Genomic DNA, 24799 nt, shown 5'->3' on the forward strand with positions numbered 1-24799 from the left:
CCTCCAAACCGAACCGAAAACTAAGCTTTTAATCCCAAACAAGACAGGTCAGGTCAGCTGGCCTGGAGAGGGTAACCCCTTAACGGTATATCTGTGGGTTTCCACCCCTTGGAAACCATCACTGACTAAACTCCTCCTTACCATTTCAGTTAATACCACTGAAGAAGTCTGAAAAAAGGAAGCAAGAAATAATGCTTAATCATAGTATTAAAGATGGATCAAACCCACAGGTCACATGCCAATCCTACCATTTCTCTCATTTATTCGGCAGTAACAGCTTTCTTCTCCTTCATACATGCTCTCGTGCTATCTACCCACTACCCAGAACCCTAAACACATTCACAAATATGAGATGAACTCCATATGTATGGAAAACTCCACTCCATAAACACACCTATATGGTGGCATCAAACATCCAGGGAAGAAAAAATATAATGGCGCAGAAACTCGGACCCCCGATCTCTAACACCGAAACTAGACGTCTAGACTAGAGGCGAGGATTATAGCAATTTACTCTACTCCTAATATATACATCCTCACTTCGTAAAAGAAATGCGATAAATTTAAAGAGATAAAATAAAACGCATAAAATTTGAACAACAAAACTCAAGAAGCTAAGGATAAAGAAACTGCATATGTCATTTCAGTAACCATGGACAAGTTATAGTACTGGCATACAGTTGAACGACGAGCACCACAGAAATATTAAGAAAACGACCCCAGTAATGAAAACAGAATCATACAAGGAAATTGCAAGCAATATGCAGATTATCCAAAAGTTCTCATGACTTGTTTTCTTACATATAAAGTCCTTCCGACCCTCCCTCTTTCTTGTACATAACCTTCTCCTTTTCCTTCTTAAAATCCGGGGGCATCACCTGAAAAATATAATGTTAATTAGAAGCCAACCTTTTTTACTGATGTAGATGATTCTACAGAAAATAAAAGTTTAAAGATGTTTTAACACAATGAAAATTAAACGAGGATGACAAGAAAACTAACTGAGATAGCAGACAAATTATTGCATTGTTCTCAAAACCAAAAGGTACGGAACAGGCTGAATAGCTATAGGAAAACCCATCACCTCAAAGAACCAATGATGAACTCAAAAGTATTTCAGCTAACAGATTCTTCAATAGGAATTATCGAGGGTCAAAAAGCAGTAGACTGTTTCCATCGGAAATAACCGATCTCCAAAAGCAAAATTAATACTAGTAGAAAAAAGAGACGCTTATAAAGAGGGTGAAAACATAGGTGCCCAACTTTTACGTTTTTACAACTATGCAACTAAAAAGCTTTACTTTTGGATTGCACTTTATAGCCCATTGGCATCAGAACTAAATTACATACAGGCAAAGAAGTTGAAAACCTAATTTCTATCCTTCAAAATTTTAAAACTGTTAAAGTTTAGATATGCAAACAGCAGTAGGAGATTTGAGTATTTATGTGTATGCAAGTGGGTTACCGATCTTGACGTTCAGCTAAATCACAATGAGACTCAACAATCTTTTCATATAAATGTTTACCTTCATATGGCATTCTCTTAAAGCAAGCAAACCGGCCTCTGTATACACATCTTTAATATCAGCTCCAGAAAAATCATACTTAGTCATCATCACAAACTCTTCTAGGTTAACATCATCTGCCAATGTCATCCTTGAAGTGTGGATCTGAATTCTCCAATGCACATATTATACCACAATCACGAACAAAATAGAGGTGTTTATACTGAATGCTGACAATGTAGTTAAAAAAACTTAATTTGGGCCAAAAATACAATGCAACAGTATATGAATGAAGACAACATTTACCTGGAAATTACGTCTCCTTGTTTTGGCGTCAGGAAGAGAATTCAATGTTCCTATCTATTCGCCCAGGTCTGGGCAAGGCAGGATCAAGACTTTCGATTCTGTAGCAAGAATAACTTTGACATCTCCTCTAGAATCAAAACCATCCAACTGGTTCAGCAGTTCTAACATGGTTCTCTGAATCTCGCGCTCACTTCCAACTGGAACATGGTTAACAATTAAGGAACAGTCCAGAAAAACATTCAGGCTCACAAATATATGTTAAAAAAGTCTTTGAAGTTTTAAGTTTGTAAGGGTACTTTTGGTACCATCTTCATTGTCAGTGAAGACAATGGAAGGTAAAAGGTCAGTGAAGAGAATGGAACGTAAAAGGTCATCGGCAACCCTGAAAAATTCCCTAACTACATGATCAGGGACAATATACAAAAGATGTCCCAGGATCAAACTTAGTACTTCAAAAACTGAACCACGTGGCTTAAATAATGAAATTGAGCTGGGTAAGCAAGAGTGAGGCCACCCTCATAGAACAACCTTGATAACTAGCAATGACAAATGATGAATAATGCTAGCTGAAGTTAATAACACTTACCGCCAACAACACCCGCCCAGCCACACCACTCAATCATCGCCAACAACAACCATCAGGGCCACCACCACCTCCAACAATCACCACCACCTGGCGATATACATATATGCGGAGGAACCATGGCTATGCTTCGAGCATGCAACCTTTGCACAAATTGGCGTAAAAGTGAATGTTAACTGTTGGAGGTTTGGTAGTCAAAAATCCATACCGAGCTGAAAGCCGCTCAGTGTTACTGCAGCAAACCACCTCCTTCCTGTCCCCCATCAATTCGTCATCCCTTTCACCAGGTTGTAATGCCACAGTTGTTACGGGGTTGACACCTTTAGTAGTTAATTAAGTAGTTGTTGTGGTAAAGGTGGTGAAGTCTCTCAATGGGAGTTGTTGGGAGCAGTCTTTAAGTAGTGCTTCACTGAAAGATGTTAAAGTGTTATTTAAATTTCAAACTTTTATAATTCTTTCCAATGAAATTGTAATCTATTTGCAATGAACCTCACTCAACTGATTTACTTTCTGTGATTCTTTTTAAAGAAAATGTAATCACACCACAACAAAAACATTAATCCAATCAAAGAAAGAATGTTTAAATTCTGAAACCCCTATGATCATGTGCAATTTAATCAAATCAGAGAATGAAAAAAACGAACACACCAGAATAACAACCAATTCATTCAAAATCACGTACCTCATCATCGGATAATAAGAGAACGAATTCAAGATCTCATCTTCTTCATCATCGTGCAGAATTTAAGCTAAAATCATCGAAATGAATACCTAGGTCATACTAATAGACTTGCGATCGTGATCATCATAATTATCATCTTCAAATTCAGGAATTGGAGCTGAAAATCGACGTCTTCGCCTCTTAGGGTTTCGTCCAGGGGTGTTGTTAATGGCGGAGTCTTTTCTGATTAGAGAACAACGAGCTTTTTGGGTAGAAATTAACGTTTATTCTCGGATACGCTGAGCTTTACACTAGTTCAGTCCCCCACTCTCAAGTCTAGTACAGATTAGTCTAGATTCTTATTAGGCATTCTGAATAAAGATAGAAAAGGATATGAAATAACAAAATCAGAAATCCCCTTAACCAAAATTTTTTTTATGACAAATCTGTCCTTTACGTATTAATGTTAGTAAGCTGGATTAGTGATTAAAACTTTTGTTTAGTGATTAAGATAATTTTCAGAATTATAAAGGTTTGTTTAGATGAAAAAATTTGGGAAAAAAAAAATCAAAGTTTTTATTTAGAAGGAGAGAAGGAGAACGAGAAAGTGAGAAACATTTTCTTCTTGATTCAATGGAGGATGAGGAGGGTCATCATTCATCTAAAAAACTTAGGAAAATACACATCATTATGAAAAGTTTGTGATTTCTTTTTTTGTTTCAGCGAACCAGGTTGAGGTTCGGCTCACATCTACGAGCCGAACCAACCAAATGATGAACGGTTCGGCTCTCTGAAACTGTTTACGGTATGCACCGAATATATATTTTTCCTATTTCTAGATACTAGTTCGGTTTATATGAAAGTTTCATAGAAAGCCGAACCTATTCCTGAGAGTTCTGGAGTAAAATATGTTAATGGTTCGGCTTATATAATGAAAATCGTATGAGCCGAACATACCATTAATAATTGTTAGATATAATTTGTTGATGGTTCGGCACATATTGAGAGTATCGTATAAGCCGAATCCTCTATATGTACATGATTCGGCTCATTCTATGATTATCGTATAAGCTGAACCTAACTATTAATTTTTCTTTGTAGTATTTAATCTTATGATATTCTTTGTAGATCGCGCTTGGTGGACCTATACCGATGGAATAATCCGAATTTATACTTATGAATTGAAACATATATTCGGCGCATAATGGAATCATGCAAATAAGCCGATCATATACACTTGCAAGATTTATGAAATTCCAACAACACATATTCGGCGCAAAACTAATACTATCGAATAAGCCAATCCTAAATATAAGTTTCTATGTGACTAAGTTCGGCTCATAACTAATATGTATTGTTAAGCCGAACCGTTTGTATGCACTTTCAGAGTTCAGTTTCAAGAACAGTGCGGCGCAAATCTAAACTTAATTTTAAACCGAACTTTGTTCGGCAGAGGAGAGGAGGAAGAAGAAAAAAAGTTGGTCTTGAAACTGATTTTTATGTTTATTGATTTTAGGTTTTTGTATTAGGGATAGGAATAGATTACTAATTTAAAAGATTTAAGGGTATATAGGTAATTGAACTACACATAGGGTGCCCCTTATAAGGTCACCCAAGTTAGGACTATTGTTTTGTATGCCTAGAAAGATTTAGCTATGCCCAAAAATAGGGTTCGAGCATTTTATCCATAATCCGCGGATTTAACCGAGACCAACCGCATTTGTGCGGATGGATGCCCGAACCATTCGCTAATGGGTTGGACGCGGATGAAAATTTTAAAATCCAACGGATTATGGATTGGACCTGGATGCAACCTTTAAAATCCGTTAGACATCGATACCCGTTAGATTAAGTGCATTTATATAGTTTCTACAGAAAAATATGGATAATTTTGGAATTTTTAAGGTGTTTGCTTGGAGTTGTGTCCATGACACTTCTATATTTATATACATATATAAAATCTGTTGGTTCTATAAGAAATCATCTATATTGGCTTTATTTTTTCCTTATAAATTTTAACTAACACAAATCCATTGGATTATCCGCACCCAATCCGTTCATCCGTGCATCCATTAGATGTAAATCCGTTGGATGTTGGATTGGATGCGGATGCTAAATTTGAAATCCGTAATGTATTGGATTGGATACGGATGAGGTGAAAACCGGCATACCGGCCCATGCTCACCCCTATCGGTGACATCTTAAAATCGGTGACAATTTAGTCGTTCTTTTTTGGGTAGTGAAAACTACAGACAAACCCATTTTTCAGACTTTTTCCACTTTGAAACCCACGCCCAGAAAAAACTCAGACGTGCACCCATTTTCTGTGAGAAAATTTCTCACAAACCCAGAATTTATAAAATTAAAATTTCTCACAAACCCAGAATTTATAAAATTATGTTCCGGTATATTTTTCTCTTCTCTTATTTCTCTCGTTTTCTACTGATCTTCTTGTCTCTCTGTCGACCTCAATTCAAAGGAATTGATCTTGATTTTGTGTGAATAATGTCTAGGAATTTAGTAGCTTGATGAATCGAGGGAGAAGGTGATGGTGCTGAAGTCGATTGAGCTCTGTAAGAAGAAGAAAAAGGGTAAGCTAATTTAAGGTTTCGTAAATGATTGATATTTTATGTGAAATCGATTTAAATCGATCAGTTGTCGATGGGTTTGTTGTTAATTGGAGTAGAAATGGTTGTGAGAGGTTTCATTTTTGTTTTTTAGGAAATTGAATATCACATATATGGTTTCAATGAATGGAAGATGAAGATGGAGAACGACTCAGAATTCAGATCTCAACATACCACTAACTTTGCACATCAGGTGTTCGAGGAAGTGACTGAATTAGTTAAAGTTAAGCCAAGGAAGTCAATGTTGTTGCCGGTTCAGGAATGAATCCACTGATGCTCAGTCATAATAAAAGGAGAAGACTTTTGTTTGATGTGTTCAAGATGTTGCTTCTGTTGAGTTGAGCTCGAGATTGAAATGGATTTCTGCTGATGTTAGTAGTTGAAGCAATGGAATTGGTGGTACTAGATTGTGAGAAACAGAGAACAATAGCTACAAGCAATGGTGCTGAGATGTTAAGAAGGTCTAAGCTGAAGCTGTAGTCTCGAAATGGTTCCAGTGATTGTATGCTTGATAGCAGTTACAAGTGATGATGTTGGTGGTTGCAACTGAGGTGTTGGTGTTTGAGATGACAGAAAGTGGTATTGCAGATGTGATGCAAGTGGTGGTACTGGACTGGGACTGGTTGCAGGGAAGATGCGAAAATTGTGCGAAAAATGAGCAATTGCAGGTGATAGACTGAGTTTGGCTGTGACAGTGTGTGAGTTGAGTTGCAATGGGAGTTGGTGTTGCTATTGTGAGATGTTGCCTGGAAGAAGAATTGGTGGTACTTGTTATAAGCTGAAATGGTGGTTCCGAGAATAAAACTCAAGTTATGAGCTGAGGTTTAATGGAATGGATGTGAACTCAAAGAAGAAAGATAGTTGCAACTCTGGTGGTGTATGGCAGTGACAGCTGATGCATTGAGCAGGGTTGTGTTTCAGAAGTAGAGTTGAGATGGAAGCAAGGATAGGCCTGGTGCAAGACAGCAAGGGTTATGGCCTGATAAGGGAGATGGATTAAGAGAAATTCAGGGAATGGTTGTAAATGAAATTTAGGTCACAAGTAAAAGGAATGAGTGATTGTTGGTATCCTTTGTGCAACACGTTATGCAGCAACTTAGGAGAATAGTTTAACTGAAATTTAGTCAAGTTATATGGGTTTGAAATGGGTTAAATTGCTAGGAAAGAGATTTTTGAATTTAAGTATCATGGAGAATGATGTGCAAATGGAGTTAGCAGATGGAGTTAGAGTCAGTCTGTTTGTTTAGTCGGAGTCGAGATGCAAGTGTGTTAGAACTGGAAGTACAGGTGAAAATAGTTGTTATGAAATGAGAAAGTAGTCAACACGAACAGTTCTTGAGACGGACATAGCGATGAAGAAGCTTTGATGTGACTAGAATTTATGCAGTCAGTGGTGGTGATGTTGTTATGACTGCATAACCTGTCATGCAGTTGAGAAAATGTCTGCATAACATGTTATGCATTCGTGAAAATGGATGCATAACCTGTTATGCATCTACAAAATTTGTTGCATACCTTGTTATGCAGTCCAGAAAACGGTTGCATAACACGTTATGCAGCAACTTTTTTGTTACTATTAAAACCAACAAAAACAAAGACTGCATAACTTGTCATGCACCTACAATAATATCGGCATAACATATTATGTGATAGACGCATTTATGTGTCTAATATAGCTCAATTGTATATAGTGTTAGTGCTCAATTTTGTACTTATTTGGTTATTTTATTTATTTGTAGGTGTTTTTAGAAGAATAAAGATTTGCAGCGAAATTGGCTGAAAATGCGGCGGTTGGACCTCCGTTGATAGAGTGCCGGAAGCGCCCCAGAAGTGTACCGGAAGTACCCCAGAAATACCCCGGAGGAACCCCGAAAAAAGTACTAAAGGGAGAACAGCACATGATAGGGGGAGGTCACTTCCTTCCCAAAAATTCAAAAAGAAAATTTGGCGGGAAATGTTTCTCTTCACGGGCAGATTTAGGGTTAGAGTTTTGATCGAGTTTTTTGGAGACTAAAGGGCTGATATTGATTGGGTTTACTCCTTAGGCCTAAATAGGCCTGGTGAAGTCTTTGGATTCCACCCAAATTGGCTGGAATGGCCGGAAATTGGAATCAAAGTCAAATAAGGAAACACGGCTTCATGGGTTCGAATTTGGAAATTCAGAGAGATTAAAGGCAAGAAATTCGTTCCAAAGATACATATTCTAACTAAGGAAGAGTTTTGTATAATCGGGAGAGCTCAGAAACGCGTAAAACAAATTTGGGAAGGAATTATTGCCGTGACTGCCAAGGAAGGAAAGAGGAGATTTCGATGCGATTTGGGAGAGATTCGATGACCCTTTTGTGTATAAATAGGTTTCTTAGGGTCCAAAGAAGGCTGTCTAACAGTTTGGGGCCGAGAAGAGCACCACAGGAGGCGTAAATCAGAGTTTCAGAATTTCTCCTGCTGCTGTTCCGCCATTGAAGAAGCTTGAAGAACACGAAGAACGGACTGCCGAGGACAGACTTATTTCCAGAAGCGTCAACAGCAGAAGTCAGGTGTCGTAGTTCAGCAGCAGAGGTTTATTATCGTTCTTTTCTGGACGCCTTCTGTGGGTCGCAGAATTACTGTTTTCATTCTTTTCACTCTTTTAATCAACTTTTTGAGCTATAAACATGTATTTTGAGCAAGTGATTAATATGAGGAGCTAAACCCCAACACTGGGATGATGGAGGAAGCCATTTTTCATGCATGTGGTAATTTTATTTAATTCTTTTATGACTATTTGCACTATTATTAATCGTTTCATGATTTTTATTAATTAGTTGTGATGTCGTTTGATGGTGTATGCTTAGACGTAAGAGCTTTTGATGCACCATGCTTGTGATTTACAATTGATGTTTTACAAAATCTATCTTTGGCAAATAAAAGAGTCAATATTTATAAGCTATAACTGTTAGAATTGATAGTTGAACCGCATGAGTATAAGAATTGGTGGAATCCTGAGTCCCAGTCTCTTGATCATTGTGACACATATTTTGTACATATTTTTGGTTTTTAAATCTTTACAAGTCCGAGCAACGAATCTTTACTTACCTCTTGAAAAATATTACAACAAAATGGCGCCGCCGACGCGGACTTGTATATAGATTGATTTTTTTTTTTAGGTTTATTATTATTATTTTTTTATTTGTTCCTTTTTACTTTGTCTTTTTGTCTTTGATTTACAGGTTCGAAGTGGAGCACTAAGGACTTGGAGAGGAAAAAGCTTAAAGCGAAAAGCGAAAAGAGAAGAAAAAAGGACAATTTTAGGATTTAGTTTTTAATTTTTAATTTTTTTAGAGTGTGTGAGGAAAACTGTAAAAAAAATTTTTATTTGGACTTTGGACTGGACTCTTGGACTTTATTATTATTAATTTTTTTTTTAACCCTACGGAAGGGTATTATTAATAAAAAAAAAAAATAAAAAATTATTATATAAACTGTGTGCAGGGAAGGACGACGATTACTATATCGTCTCGGCCCCTCGGGTTCGCACACGGCATAGGAGTCGTGGCCCGAGTCGACGACAACGGTTCATCGCCCGTCTGGTACGGGAGGTAAGTCCAATCGAAACACCCGCGAATCTCCTGCAAGCGGGTTACTGTCTGCCTTAAGGTGATAATTGTTTGAGGACGAACCGGACTGTTTTTAAATTCCTAGTAAAGGGCAAGGCCTGGCCAATACAAGATAAGGGTTCGGATTTCATCACCGCTCCCTTCTTGCCCGCCTTAGGAAAACGAAACCTAACGCGAACCCAAGCTTTAAAATTTGGAATAGAACTAGACCGATAGGGTAACGAGCTTAATAGGAAACTCGTTCGAAAAATATTGGTTGCTCTTTAAGGACACTCCAAAGTTCATGATGGTTTCTGTGAGTTGAATGCGTGACTGCGCCGCCTTGTGATAGCGGTGAGGCCTTGGGTATCAAAGCTCCACTGAGCTTCCCTCGCCTCAATTCAACTTACTTTGACTCGGATTGATTCCAGAGGGGTTTGCTCAAATTGCAACGAATTCCCTTTCGAAAGATAGAAGCTGGTCTAGAAACAATCTAAGTGGAGCCATCATGCTTTTTGTTTGCTAGAAATCTTTAGGTTTGCTTTGGTGGAGTCGAGTCGGCCTTGTTTGTGATTGTATAGAATCCCTCTGTAGTTTATATTTCTTCGGTGATGAATCCTTTTGAGGAGACGCCACCTGCGATGACGTTGCGATAATATATGTCTAGAAATTCTCGTTATCAAGAGACGTCTTCGGAAATGACTCTTGGTGAATATATGCGTGGGCAGCGATATATGGATACTCCAACTTTTATTGAGGAATCACCTCTAACGATCTATGAGAAATATTATAAACATAGACCATGTAGTTTGGAACAAAGATTGAGAATTCTTGAATTTCAAAAATTGTATCATGATGATGAGGATAGTGATGATGAAGAATCTGAAATATGTGGGAATAGTGATCAGGAATTTGTTACCCCAGTTGAGCCTTATAATGATTATATTATTTCTGGTTCAGATCCTAATAATTTTAAAAATTATTCACCTATTCAAAAGGACGAGGATTTGACTAGAGATACCCACGTTTCAGACGATGTAGTATATCCTGTTTACGAAACCGATGATGGTTTAGAGGAACCAGTTTATCTTGAGATCGAGTCAAACAATTTAGAAACAATAGTCTTAGATGAACTCGTAGAGATTAGCGAGGATGAACCTGACTTAGAAAAATCAATTGCCGACCTAGAAATTAGGGAGGTTATGACAAGTCTATCTAGAGACGCCGAAAACTCTAAGTTTGGGGGTGAGTATCATTCTCCATGTTCTTTAACTCTTAGTAAGGTCCCTCACTTGGGACTTGACATCAATGCCTCAACCATCTTACAAGATTATCTTCATAATCGTTTTCCAGAACCTAATGATATCCAACAAGAGTCTCAAATGTTAGAAACCCATCCTCTGGTTGATGTGGTTAACCCATGCAATAATACCAAGATTGATTTTGTTTTCCCACCAAATAGTTTTCTTCCAATTGTGGGAACGTATAGATTTCAAATGTGTCACTTATTAAGTTCTGAGACTAAGCCTAAGTACTTTAGGTTAATGGAATCGACACATTTTCCTAAGAATGACCACTACTCTCACTGTGGTCAACTATGTAAGTCATATCTGATTGACTTAGAGGATCCGCAATTATTTAGGTTATTACTTCGTGATTCTAAGTTCGTATTTGAGTTTTTACAGACTCTAAGACCTAGTGATTCGGATCCCATCTATGAAGAAACGCAGCCAATGAAAATATTCTATCAAGATCCTTTCATAGAACCTGAACCTGAACCACAATGGGACATAGGTATCCTCATCAGGAAACTAGATAAGGGTATGCAGTACATGTTCACTTTCTTGGGTTATTGTAGTTTCCTTTCGTCAGCTCTATTTAGTTTTGAAGACCCACAGTTATTTCGACTGTTACTTTATGGTTCGAGTTGACTAATCCTTTCCTAAGTCTGGCTGAAGACTTTAAACTTAGCACTTCTTGGGAGGTAACCCAATCTCACGCAACACGGTAATATCCTTCCTTAACTCTTTTACTTCAAATAGTAACCGTTTCTCCTTGTTCATGTTTTTAATTTTATCTTTAGAACATTGAGGACAATGTTAGATTTAAGTTTGGGGGTATGGGAGAAACTTTTTAGTTGTAATAATTAAACTCCAGAGCCTAGAAATTTATGCGTATTTAGGATAGCACTAACCAATCTAAGTGGATGGAAACATTTTTGTTTTAGGAGTTGAGGAACCAATCTGACTAGATGGAAACATCTATAGAGTCTATTCATAAAAGCACAGAGCTCAGGTGTTAGAAATAACATGATAGTTTCGCCATATCTTGTCGAGTCCTTTTCACTTTCTATTTTTAGTTTTCTTTTATTTCAAGTGATTTGGTGGGGCACACAATTCAAGTTGTTACCTTTGCTAGGGTGAAATAGAGTGACTGAGTTACCTTTTCAAAAAAAAAATAAAAAATAAAAAAAAATAGACCGGACCAGTTAGACCAATCGGAATAAGTATTAACACTTGGATAGCAATATGCGTGTGTTCTCCCTGTTTCCGTCGCCTAAGCAAGCGTGGAATGCAGGACCCGTGGGAACTATCGTGTAATCTGCTGACAAGAAGCATGCGCTTGGATCAAAAAGATCTATTCATGCCGTTAAGTTAAAAAAAAAAAAAAAAATGGTTATTGTTATGTGTAGTCAACTGCTGGTACCCTTGTATTTGCCAGTTTGTTGATCTAGATTTAAGTTATTGACCGCTGGTTCCCTTGTATATGCCAGTGTGTTAATATTAGTCAGACCGGTATCTCAGTCATTTAGGTTAGGTTCATCTTGGCAGAGGCCTTCAGACAGATATGGGAAACACCGTTCACTTTTCAACCATCTACATTTTTCTTTTTCCATCATCTTAATCTTTTCATGTGATTAGTCTGACTCCGAGTATGATGTCCATCGTGAAACTATCTTAGTAGAGCTCTGTCACTTATATGAATTTTAGTATGCTTGAGTGCAAACTCGTGTACAGCAATTGGAATTTCGCATCAGGGTTCTTCCTCTTAGAGTCAATAATTGTATGCCAACCAAGGAGGTTCTTTAGTGCTTTCCAAGGTTCTGCGTAGATAGCTAGGGACTGGAGTAAAGGTTTTGTGGGTATATCTCTGGTAAGCCCTCCCGAGACTATAACTCGGCCACTAGGGCCACCTAGGGGTTTAAAGGCTTATTGCATACGCTAAATGCAATCGACGATGCCTGCGACAGTGAGTTAGGATTTATTTTGTAGTTTTGATTTGCTCGGGACTAGCAAATAATAAGTTTGGGGGTATTTGATAGACGCATTTATGTGTCTAATATAGCTCATTTGTATATATTGTTAGTACTCGATATTGTACTTATTTGGTTATTTTATGTATTTGTAGGTGTTTTTGGAAAATAATCTCTTGCGGCGAATTTGGCTAAAAATGTGGCATTTGGACCTCCGTTGATAACGTACCAGAAGCGCCTCAGAAGTGTACCGGAAGTATCCCAGAAATACCCCGGAGGAACCCCGAAAAAAGTGCGGAAAATGCCCCAGAGGACACTTGCTATACGGACCCTTGATTTTGGATAAGGGGTAACCTAATTACTAAGGGGTGACCCATTTCCAGGCATCTGCTAAAGGGAGACCAGCCACAGATAAGGGGAGGTCAACTTCTCAAATTTAAAAGCAAATTTTGGCGGGAAAATGCATGCAGCGTCTGGCAGATTTTGGTTCGATTATTGGAGGAGTTTTAATGCGATTAAACACCGGAAATCAGTTGGGATAATCCTGTTAGACCTAAACAGACCCTATGCAAGTGATTGGGCTGATCGAATTGGGCTGGAATGTCCGTGAGAAGCGATCAAAGTCCAAACAGAATATGTGTTCTCTGTGAAGTTTTCAAATATATTTAGAGATTCTGGGAGAGTTTTACGTTGAAGTAAAGTGTATCTAGTCTTGTTTAAGGATTAGGAGAATTTTGGAGCGTAAGAAATTGCCAGAAGACGCGTACAAAGCAACAGAAAAGAGATTTCTCTCTCAACTGCACGTGAAGAAAAAAGGGAGATAAACTCGGATTTAATCGAGTTATTTGGACCCTATTGGTATATAAAGGCTAGTGGGAAGTGAGAGAAAGTTTTATCAAGAGTTTGGGGCCGAGAAGAGCACCACAGGAGGCGTAAATCAGAGTTTCAGAATTTCTCCTGCTGCTGTTCCGCCATTGAAGAAGCTTGAAGAACACGAAGAACGGACTGCCGAGGACAGACTTATTTCCAGAAGCGTCAACAGCAGAAGTCAGGTGTCGTAGTTCAGCAGCAGAGGTTTATTATCGTTCTTTTCTGGACGCCTTCTGTGGGTCGCAGAATTACTGTTTTCATTCTTTTCACTCTTTTAATCAACTTTTTGAGCTATAAACATGTATTTTGAGCAAGTGATTAATATGAGGAGCTAAACCCCAACACTGGGATGATGGAGGAAGCCATTTTTCATGCATGTGGTAATTTTATTTAATTCTTTTATGACTATTTGCACTATTATTAATCGTTTCATGATTTTTATTAATTAGTTGTGATGTCGTTTGATGGTGTATGCTTAGACGTAAGAGCTTTTGATGCACCATGCTTGTGATTTACAATTGATGTTTTACAAAATCTATCTTTGGCAAATAAAAGAGTCAATATTTATAAGCTATAACTGTTAGAATTGATAGTTGAACCGCATGAGTATAAGAATTGGTGGAATCCTGAGTCCCAGTCTCTTGATCATTGTGACACATATTTTGTACATATTTTTGGTTTTTAAATCTTTACAAGTCCGAGCAACGAATCTTTACTTACCTCTTGAAAAATATTACAACAAAATGGCGCCGCCGACGCGGACTTGTATATAGATTGATTTTTTTTTTTAGGTTTATTATTATTATTTTTTTATTTGTTCCTTTTTACTTTGTCTTTTTGTCTTTGATTTACAGGTTCGAAGTGGAGCACTAAGGACTTGGAGAGGAAAAAGCTTAAAGCGAAAAGCGAAAAGAGAAGAAAAAAGGACAATTTTAGGATTTAGTTTTTAATTTTTAATTTTTTTAGAGTGTGTGAGGAAAACTGTAAAAAAAATTTTTATTTGGACTTTGGACTGGACTCTTGGACTTTATTATTATTAATTTTTTTTTTAACCCTACGGAAGGGTATTATTAATAAAAAAAAAAAAAAAAAAATTATTATATAAACTGTGTGCAGGGAAGGACGACGATTACTATATCGTCTCGTCCCCTCGGGTTCGCACACGGCATAGGAGTCGTGGCCCGAGTCGACGACAACGGTTCATCGCCCGTCTGGTACGGGAGGTAAGTCCAATCGAAACACCCGCGAATCTCCTGCAAGCGGGTTACTGTCTGCCTTAAGGTGATAATTGTTTGAGGACGAACCGGACTGTCTTTATTTTCCTAGTAAAGGGCAAGGCCTGGCCTAAACAAGATAAGGGTTCGGATTTCATCATCGTTCCCTTCTTGCCCGCCTTAAGAAAACAAAACCTAACGCGAACCCAAGCTTAAAATTTGGAATAGAACGAGACTGATAGGGTAACGAGCTTAATAGGAAACTCGTTCGAAAAATATTGGTTGCTCTTTAAGCACACTCCAAAGTTCATGATGGTTTCTGTGAGTTGAATGCGTGACTGCGCCGCCTTGTGATAGCGGTGAGGCCTTGGGTATCAAAGCTCCACTGAGCTTCCCTCGCCTCAATTAAACTTACTTTGACTCGGATTGATTCCAGAGGGGTTTGCTCAAATTGCAACGAATTCCCTTTCGAAAGATAGAAGCTGGTCTAGAAACAATCTAAGTGGAGCCATCATGCTTTTTGTTTGCTAGAAATATTTAGGTTTGCTTTGGTGGAGTCGAGTCGGCCTTGTTTGTGATCGTATAGAATCCCTCTGTAGTTTATATTTCTTCGGCGATGAATCCTTTTGAGGAGACGCCACCTGCGATGACGTTGCGAGAATATATGTCTAGAAATTCTTCGGAAATGACTCTTGGTAAATATATGCGTGGGCAGCGATATATGGATACTCCAACTTTTATTGAGGAATCACCTTTAACGATCTATGAGAAATATTATAAACATAGACCATGTAGTTTGGAACAAAGATTGAGAATTCTTGAATTTCAAAAATTGTATCATGATGATGAGGATAGTGATGATGAAGAATCTGAAATATGTGGGAATAGTGATCAGGAATTTGTTACCCCAGTTGAGCCTTATAATGATTATATTATTTCTGGTTCAGATCCTAATAATTTTAAAAATTATTCACCTATTCAAAAGGACGAGGATTTGACTAGAGATACCCCCGTTTCAGACGATGTAGTATATCCTGTTTACGAAACCGATGATGGTTTAGAGGAACCAGTTTATCTTGAGATCGAGTCAAATGATTTAGAAACAATAGTCTTAGATGAACTCGTAGAGATTAGCGAGGATGAACCTGACTTAAAAAAATCAATTGCCGACCTAGAAATTAGGGAGGTTATGACCAGTCTATCTAGAGACGCCGAAAACTCTAAGTTTGGGGGTGAGTATCATTCTCCATGTGCTTTAACTCTTAGTAAGGTCCCTCACTTGGGACTTGACATCAATGCCTCAACCATCTTACAAGATTATCTTCATAATCGTTTTCCAGAACCTAATGATATCCAACAAGAGTCTCAAATGTTAGAAACCCATCCTCTGGTTGATGTGGTTAACCCAGGCAATAATACCAAGATTGATTTTGTTTTCCCACCAAATAGTTTTCTTCCAATTGTGGGAACGTATAGATTTCAAATGTGTCACTTATTAAGTTGTGAGACTAAACCTAAATGCCTTAGAAAATTAGAATCGACACATTTGCTTAAGAATGACCACAATTCTCACTGTGGTCAACTTTGTAAGTCATATCTGATTGACTTAGAGGATCCGCAATTATTTAGGTTATTACTTCGTGATTCTAAGTTCGTATTTGAGTTTTTACAGACTCTAAGACCTAGTGATTCGGATCCCATCTATGAAGAAACGCAGCCAATGAAAATATTCTATCAAGATCCTTTCATAGAACCTGAACCTGAACCACAATGGGACATAGGTATCTTCATCAGGAAACTAGATAAGGATATGCAGTACATGTTCACTTTCTTGGGTTATTGTAGTTTCCTTTGGTCAGCTCTATTTAGTTTTGAAGACCCACAGTTATTTCGACTGTTACTTTATGGTTCGAGTTGACTAATCCTTTCCTAAGTCTGGCTGAAGACTTTAAACTTAGCACTTCTTGGGAGGTAACCCAATCTCACGCAACACGGTAATATCCTTCCTTAACTCTTTTACTTCAAATAGTAACCGTTTCTCCTTGTTCATGTTTTTAATTTTATCTTTAGAACATTGAGGACAATGTTAGATTTAAGTTTGGGGGTATGGGAGAAACTTTTTAGTTGTAATAATTAAACTCCAGAGCCTAGAAATTTATGCGTATTTAGGATAGCACTAACCAATCTAAGTGGATGGAAACATTTTTGTTTTAGGAGTTGAGGAACCAATCTGACTAGATGGAAACATCTATAGAGTCTATTCATAAAAGCACAGAGCTCAGGTGTTAGAAATAACATGATAGTTTCGCCATATCTTGTCGAGTCCTTTTCACTTTCTATTTTTAGTTTTCTTTTATTTCAAGTGATTTGGTGGGGCACACAATTCAAGTTGTTACCTTTGCTAGGGTGAAATAGAGTGACTGAGTTACCTTTTCAAAAAAAAAATAAAAAATAAAAAAAAATAGACCGGACCAGTTAGACCAATCGGAATAAGTATTAACACTTGGATAGCAATATGCGTGTGTTCTCCCTGTTTCCGTCGCCTAAGCAAGCGTGGAATGCAGGACCCGTGGGAACTATCGTGTAATCTGCTGACAAGAAGCATGCGCTTGGATCAAAAAGATCTATTCATGCCGTTAAGTTAAAAAAAAAAAAAAAAATGGTTATTGTTATGTGTAGTCAACTGCTGGTACCCTTGTATTTGCCAGTTTGTTGATCTAGATTTAAGTTATTGACCGCTGGTTCCCTTGTATATGCCAGTGTGTTAATATTAGTCAGACCGGTATCTCAGTCATTTAGGTTAGGTTCATCTTGGCAGAGGCCTTCAGACAGATATGGGAAACACCGTTCACTTTTCAACCATCTACATTTTTCTTTTTCCATCATCTTAATCTTTTCATGTGATTAGTCTGACTCCGAGTATGATGTCCATCGTGAAACTATCTTAGTAGAGCTCTGTCACTTATATGAATTTTAGTATGCTTGAGTGCAAACTCGTGTACAGCAATTGGAATTTCGCATCAGGGTTCTTCCTCTTAGAGTCAATAATTGTATGCCAACCAAGGAGGTTCTTTAGTGCTTTCCAAGGTTCTGCGTAGATAGCTAGGGACTGGAGTAAAGGTTTTGTGGGTATATCTCTGGTAAGCCCTCCCGAGACTATAACTCGGCCACTAGGGCCACCTAGGGGTTTAAAGGCTTATTGCATACGCTAAATGCAATCGACGATGCCTGCGACAGTGAGTTAGGATTTTATTTTGTAGTTTTATTTTGCTCGAGGACTAGCAAATAATAAGTTTGGGGGTATTTGATAGACGCATTTATGTGTCTAATATAGCTCAATTGTATATAGTGTTAGTGCTCAATTTTGTACTTATTTGGTTATTTTATTTATTTGTAGGTGTTTTTAGAAGAATAAAGATTTGCAGCGAAATTGGCTGAAAATGCGGCGGTTGGACCTCCGTTGATAGAGTGCCGGAAGCGCCCCAGAAGTGTACCGGAAGTACCCCAGAAATACCCCGGAGGAACCCCGAAAAAAGTACTAAAGGGAGAACAGCACATGATAGGGGGAGGTCACTTCCTTCCCAAAAATTCAAAAAGAAAATTTGGCGGGAAATGTTTCTCTTCACGGGCAGATTTAGGGTTAGAGTTTTGATCGAGTTTTTTGGAGACTAAAGGGCTGATATTGATTGGGTTTACTCCTTAGGCCTAAATAGGCCTGGTGAAGTCTTTGGATTCCACCCAAATTGGCTGGAATGGCCGAAAATTGGAATCAAAGTCAAATAAGGAAACACGGCTTCATGGGTTCGAATTTGGAAATTCAGAGAGATTAAAGGCAAGAAATTCGTTCCAAAGATACATATTCTAACTAAGGAAGAGTTTTGTATAATCGGGAGAGCTCAGAAACGCGTAAAACAAATTTGGGAAGGAATTATTGCCGTGACTGCCAAGGAAGGAAAGAGGAGATTTCGATGCGATTTGGGAGAGATTCGATGACCCTTTTGTGTATAAATAGGTTTCTTAGGGTCCAAAGAAGGGGTCGAACAGTTTGGGGCCGAGAAGAGCACCACAGGAGGCGTAAATCAGAGTTTCAGAATTTCTCCTGCTGCTGTTCCGCCATTGAAGAAGCTTGAAGAACACGAAGAACGGACTGCCGAGGACAGACTTATTTCCAGAAGCGTCAACAGCAGAAGTCAGGTGTCGTAGTTCAGCAGCAGAGGTTTATTATCGTTCTTTTCTGGACGCCTTCTGTGGGTCGCAGAATTACTGTTTTCATTCTTTTCACTCTTTTAATCAACTTTTTGAGCTATAAACATGTATTTTGAGCAAGTGATTAATATGAGGAGCTAAACCCCAACACTGGGATGATGGAGGAAGCCATTTTTCATGCATGTGGTAATTTTATTTAATTCTTTTATGACTATTTGCACTATTATTAATCGTTTCATGATTTTTATTAATTAGTTGTGATGTCGTTTGATGGTGTATGCTTAGACGTAAGAGCTTTTGATGCACCATGCTTGTGATTTACAATTGATGTTTTACAAAATCTATCTTTGGCAAATAAAAGAGTCAATATTTATAAGCTATAACTGTTAGAATTGATAGTTGAACCGCATGAGTATAAGAATTGGTGGAATCCTGAGTCCCAGTCTCTTGATCATTGTGACACATATTTTGTACATATTTTTGGTTTTTAAATCTTTACAAGTCCGAGCAACGAATCTTTACTTACCTCTTGAAAAATATTACAACAAAATGGCGCCGCCGACGCGGACTTGTATATAGATTGATTTTTTTTTTTAGGTTTATTATTATTATTTTTTTATTTGTTCCTTTTTACTTTGTCTTTTTGTCTTTGATTTACAGGTTCGAAGTGGAGCACTAAGGACTTGGAGAGGAAAAAGCTTAAAGCGAAAAGCGAAAAGAGAAGAAAAAAGGACAATTTTAGGATTTAGTTTTTAATTTTTAATTTTTTTAGAGTGTGTGAGGAAAACTGTAAAAAAAATTTTTATTTGGACTTTGGACTGGACTCTTGGACTTTATTATTATTAATTTTTTTTTTAACCCTACGGAAGGGTATTATTAATAAAAAAAAAAAATAAAAAATTATTATATAAACTGTGTGCAGGGAAGGACGACGATTACTATATCGTCTCGGCCCCTCGGGTTCGCACACGGCATAGGAGTCGTGGCCCGAGTCGACGACAACGGTTCATCGCCCGTCTGGTACGGGAGGTAAGTCCAATCGAAACACCCGCGAATCTCCTGCAAGCGGGTTACTGTCTGCCTTAAGGTGATAATTGTTTGAGGACGAACCGGACTGTTTTTAAATTCCTAGTAAAGGGCAAGGCCTGGCCAATACAAGATAAGGGTTCGGATTTCATCACCTTTCTCTTCTTGGGCGCCTTAGGAAAACGAAACCGAACGCGAACCTAATCTTTAAAATTTGGAATAGAACGAGACCGATAGGGTAACGAGCTTAATAGGAAACTCGTTCGAAAAATATTGGTTGCTCTTTAAGCACACTCCAAAGTTCATGATGGTTTCTGTGAGTTGAATTCGTGACTGCGCCGCCTTCTAATGCGGTGAGGCCTTGGGTATCAAAGCTCCACTGAGATTCCCTCGCCTCAATTCAACTTACTTTGACTCGGATTGATTCCAGAGGGGTTTGCTCAAATTGCAACGAATTCCCTTTCGAAAGATAGAAGCTGGTCTAGAAACAATCTAAGTGGATCCATCATGCTTTTTGTTTGCTAGAAATCTTAAGGTTTGTTTTGGTGGAGTCGAGTCAGCCTTGTTTGTGATTGTGTGGAATTCCCTTGTAATTAATAATGTCGAACTGGTATGATAGAAGCCAATACAATGAGTATCGACCTGAATTTGATTATGGACATCATCCTTTTTATGACCATGTTGGGAATAGTGGTTGGGAACGCCATCCTTTGGAAGGATATGGGTCATACCCTGGTGAGCCCAATTACTATCCACACATGCATCAGTCTTACGAGCAAGAAGATTATAGTACTAGTTCTTCGTTTCTAGAGGATACAATCAAACTATTGAAAAGTAGTCCTTTTTATGATCCCTCTGTTCCTATTCCTCCTTTAGAAGAGTCCCTCAGGGAGTTAGCTGAGTCGACACGTAAGTTAGCTGAGATGAATAGTGTAATTCTAGACGAAAGAACTACAATAATGAGTGAACTTTCTATAGAGGAATCCCTCAAGCTGATGGCTGAGACGAACGAAAGACTTGCTCGAAATAATCTTACTTTCCAATATAGTGTTTCCAATAATACCCTTAAAAATGAGGATAGTTATTTTCATAATCAAGATGACAAGGTGAGAATTGGTAGCACTACTTGTTTTGATGAGGTTCGATCTTTTTCATGTTATTATGATGAGGATAGTGTTGATGGAGAATCATACTTATGTAGGAATAGTGATCAGGAAATGGTTACTCCAATTGAGCTTTACAATGATAATATTATTTCTAGTTCAAATCCAAATAATTTTAATAATTATTCACCTATTCAAAAGGACGAGGATTTGACTAGAGATACCCTCGTTTTAGAAGATGTAGTATTTCCTGTTTACAAAGCCGATAATGATTTAGAGGAACGAGTTTATTCTGAGAATAATGTTTTAGAGTATAGCGATTTAGAAACAATAGTCTTAGACGAAGAAGATGAACTCGTAGAGATGAGTGAGGATGAACCTGACTTAGAAGAATCAATTGACCATTTCCAGGAATCTGATGACCTAGAAATTAGGGAAGTTGTGACTAGTCTTTCTAGAGACACAGAAAACTCTAAGTTTGGGGGTGATTATCATTCTCCATGTGCTTTAACTCTTAGAAAGTTCCCTCGTGTAGGACTTGACATTTATTCCTCAACTATATTACAAGATTATCTTCATACATGTTTTCCCGAACCTAATGATGTCCATAGAGAAGCTCAGTTGTTAGAAACCCATCCTCTGGTTGATATGGTTAACCCAGGCTATGATACCAAGATTGACTTTGTTTTCCCACCAAAAACTTTTCTTCCAATTGTGGGAACATATGATTTTCAGATGTGTCGGATATTAAGTTTTGAGACTAAACCTAATTACTTTAGGATATTAGGGTCGACACATTTTCTTAAGAATGACCATTATTATGGTCAACTTTGTAAGTGATATCTGATTGACTTAGGGGATCCGCAATTATTTAGGTTATTACTTCGTGACTCTAAGTTCGTATTTGAGTTTTTACAGACTCTAAGACCTAGTGATTCGGATCCCATCTATGAAGAAACACAGCCAATGAAAATATTCTATTTAGACCCTTTCATAGAACCTGAACCGCAATTAGCGATAGTTTTCAGGAAACTAGGTAAGGGCATGCTATTCTTGTCCATTTTCTTGGTTCACTGCAGTTTCCTATGGCCAGCTCTATTTGGTTTTGAAGACCCACAGTTATTTTGACTGTTACTTTATGGTTCGAGTTGACCAATCCTTTTCTAAGTCTGGATGAAGACTTTAAACTTAGCACTTCTTGGGAGGTAACCCAATCTCATGCAACACGGTAATATCCTTCTTTAACTCTTTTGCTTCAAATAGTAACCGTTTATCCTTGTTCATGCTTTTAATTTCATCTTTAGAACATTGAGGAAAATGTTAGATTTAAGTTTGGGGGTATGGGAGAAACTTTTTAGTTGCAATTAGTAAACTCCAGAGCCTAGAAATTTATGCCTATTAAGGTTTGCACTAACCAATCTAAGTGGATGGGAACATCTTGGTTATAGGAGTTGAGGAACCAATCTGATTAGATGGAAACATCGAAAGAGTCTATTCATAAAAGCACAGAGCTCAGGTGTTAGTAATAACATGATAGTTTCACCATATCTCGTTGAGTCCTTTTCATTTCTTTATTTTTATTTTATTTTTTTAAACTATGTTTCTCTAAGTGATTAGGTGGGGCACACGATTCAAGTTGTTACCACTGCTAGGGTGAATTAGATTGACTGAGTTACAAAAAAAAAAAAAAAAAGACCGGACCAGTTAGACCAATCGGAATAAGTATTAACACTTGGATAGCAATATGCGTGTGTTCTCCCTGTTTCCGTCGCCTAAGCAAGCGTGGAATGCAGGACCCGTGGGAACTATCGTGTAATCTGCTGACAAGAAGCATGCGCTTGGATCAAAAAGATCTATTCATGCCGTTAAGTTAAAAAAAAAAAAAAAAATGGTTATTGTTATGTGTAGTCAACTGCTGGTACCCTTGTATTTGCCAGTTTGTTGATCTAGATTTAAGTTATTGACCGCTGGTTCCCTTGTATATGCCAGTGTGTTAATATTAGTCAGACCGGTATCTCAGTCATTTAGGTTAGGTTCATCTTGGCAGAGGCCTTCAGACAGATATGGGAAACACCGTTCACTTTTCAACCATCTACATTTTTCTTTTTCCATCATCTTAATCTTTTCATGTGATTAGTCTGACTCCGAGTATGATGTCCATCGTGAAACTATCTTAGTAGAGCTCTGTCACTTATATGAATTTTAGTATGCTTGAGTGCAAACTCGTGTACAGCAATTGGAATTTCGCATCAGGGTTCTTCCTCTTAGAGTCAATAATTGTATGCCAACCAAGGAGGTTCTTTAGTGCTTTCCAAGGTTCTGCGTAGATAGCTAGGGACTGGAGTAAAGGTTTTGTGGGTATATCTCTGGTAAGCCCTCCCGAGACTATAACTCGGCCACTAGGGCCACCTAGGGGTTTAAAGGCTTATTGCATACGCTAAATGCAATCGACGATGCCTGCGACAGTGAGTTAGGATTTTATTTTGTAGTTTTATTTTGCTCGAGGACTAGCAAATAATAAGTTTGGGGGTATTTGATAGACGCATTTATGTGTCTAATATAGCTCAATTGTATATAGTGTTAGTGCTCAATTTTGTACTTATTTGGTTATTTTATTTATTTGTAGGTGTTTTTAGAAGAATAAAGATTTGCAGCGAAATTGGCTGAAAATGCGGCGGTTGGACCTCCGTTGATAGAGTGCCGGAAGCGCCCCAGAAGTGTACCGGAAGTACCCCAGAAATACCCCGGAGGAACCCCGAAAAAAGTACTAAAGGGAGAACAGCACATGATAGGGGGAGGTCACTTCCTTCCCAAAAATTCAAAAAGAAAATTTGGCGGGAAATGTTTCTCTTCACGGGCAGATTTAGGGTTAGAGTTTTGATCGAGTTTTTTGGAGACTAAAGGGCTGATATTGATTGGGTTTACTCCTTAGGCCTAAATAGGCCTGGTGAAGTCTTTGGATTCCACCCAAATTGGCTGGAATGGCCGGAAATTGGAATCAAAGTCAAATAAGGAAACACGGCTTCATGGGTTCGAATTTGGAAATTCAGAGAGATTAAAGGCAAGAAATTCGTTCCAAAGATACATATTCTAACTAAGGAAGAGTTTTGTATAATCGGGAGAGCTCAGAAACGCGTAAAACAAATTTGGGAAGGAATTATTGCCGTGACTGCCAAGGAAGGAAAGAGGAGATTTCGATGCGATTTGGGAGAGATTCGATGACCCTTTTGTGTATAAATAGGTTTCTTAGGGTCCAAAGAAGGCTGTCTAACAGTTTGGGGCCGAGAAGAGCACCACAGGAGGCGTAAATCAGAGTTTCAGAATTTCTCCTGCTGCTGTTCCGCCATTGAAGAAGCTTGAAGAACACGAAGAACGGACTGCCGAGGACAGACTTATTTCCAGAAGCGTCAACAGCAGAAGTCAGGTGTCGTAGTTCAGCAGCAGAGGTTTATTATCGTTCTTTTCTGGACGCCTTCTGTGGGTCGCAGAATTACTGTTTTCATTCTTTTCACTCTTTTAATCAACTTTTTGAGCTATAAACATGTATTTTGAGCAAGTGATTAATATGAGGAGCTAAACCCCAACACTGGGATGATGGAGGAAGCCATTTTTCATGCATGTGGTAATTTTATTTAATTCTTTTATGACTATTTGCACTATTATTAATCGTTTCATGATTTTTATTAATTAGTTGTGATGTCGTTTGATGGTGTATGCTTAGACGTAAGATCTTTTGATGCACCATGCTTGTGATTTACAATTGATGTTTTACAAAATCTATCTTTGGCAAATAAAAGAGTCAATATTTATAAGCTATAACTGTTAGAATTGATAGTTGAACCGCATGAGTATAAGAATTGGTGGAATCCT

At 38.0% G+C, this 24799-nt stretch overlaps 1 long non-coding RNA gene across 1 annotated transcript; it reads right to left on the minus strand.

The window, feature by feature from the left end:
• Positions 1-621: 621 nt before the first annotated feature.
• LOC113360852 lies at positions 622-3352 on the minus strand. The gene is made up of 5 exons (XR_003364830.1): positions 3077-3352; positions 2398-2803; positions 1812-2008; positions 1527-1670; positions 622-878 (listed from the first exon to the last, which is right to left on the minus strand). It is a non-coding gene; the product is annotated as an uncharacterized LOC113360852 (long non-coding RNA).
• Positions 3353-24799: the final 21447 nt, after the last annotated feature.

The sequence above is a fragment of the Papaver somniferum genome, chromosome 3 (assembly GCF_003573695.1).
Source record: "Papaver somniferum cultivar HN1 chromosome 3, ASM357369v1, whole genome shotgun sequence".
NCBI lineage: Eukaryota > Viridiplantae > Streptophyta > Magnoliopsida > Ranunculales > Papaveraceae > Papaver > Papaver somniferum.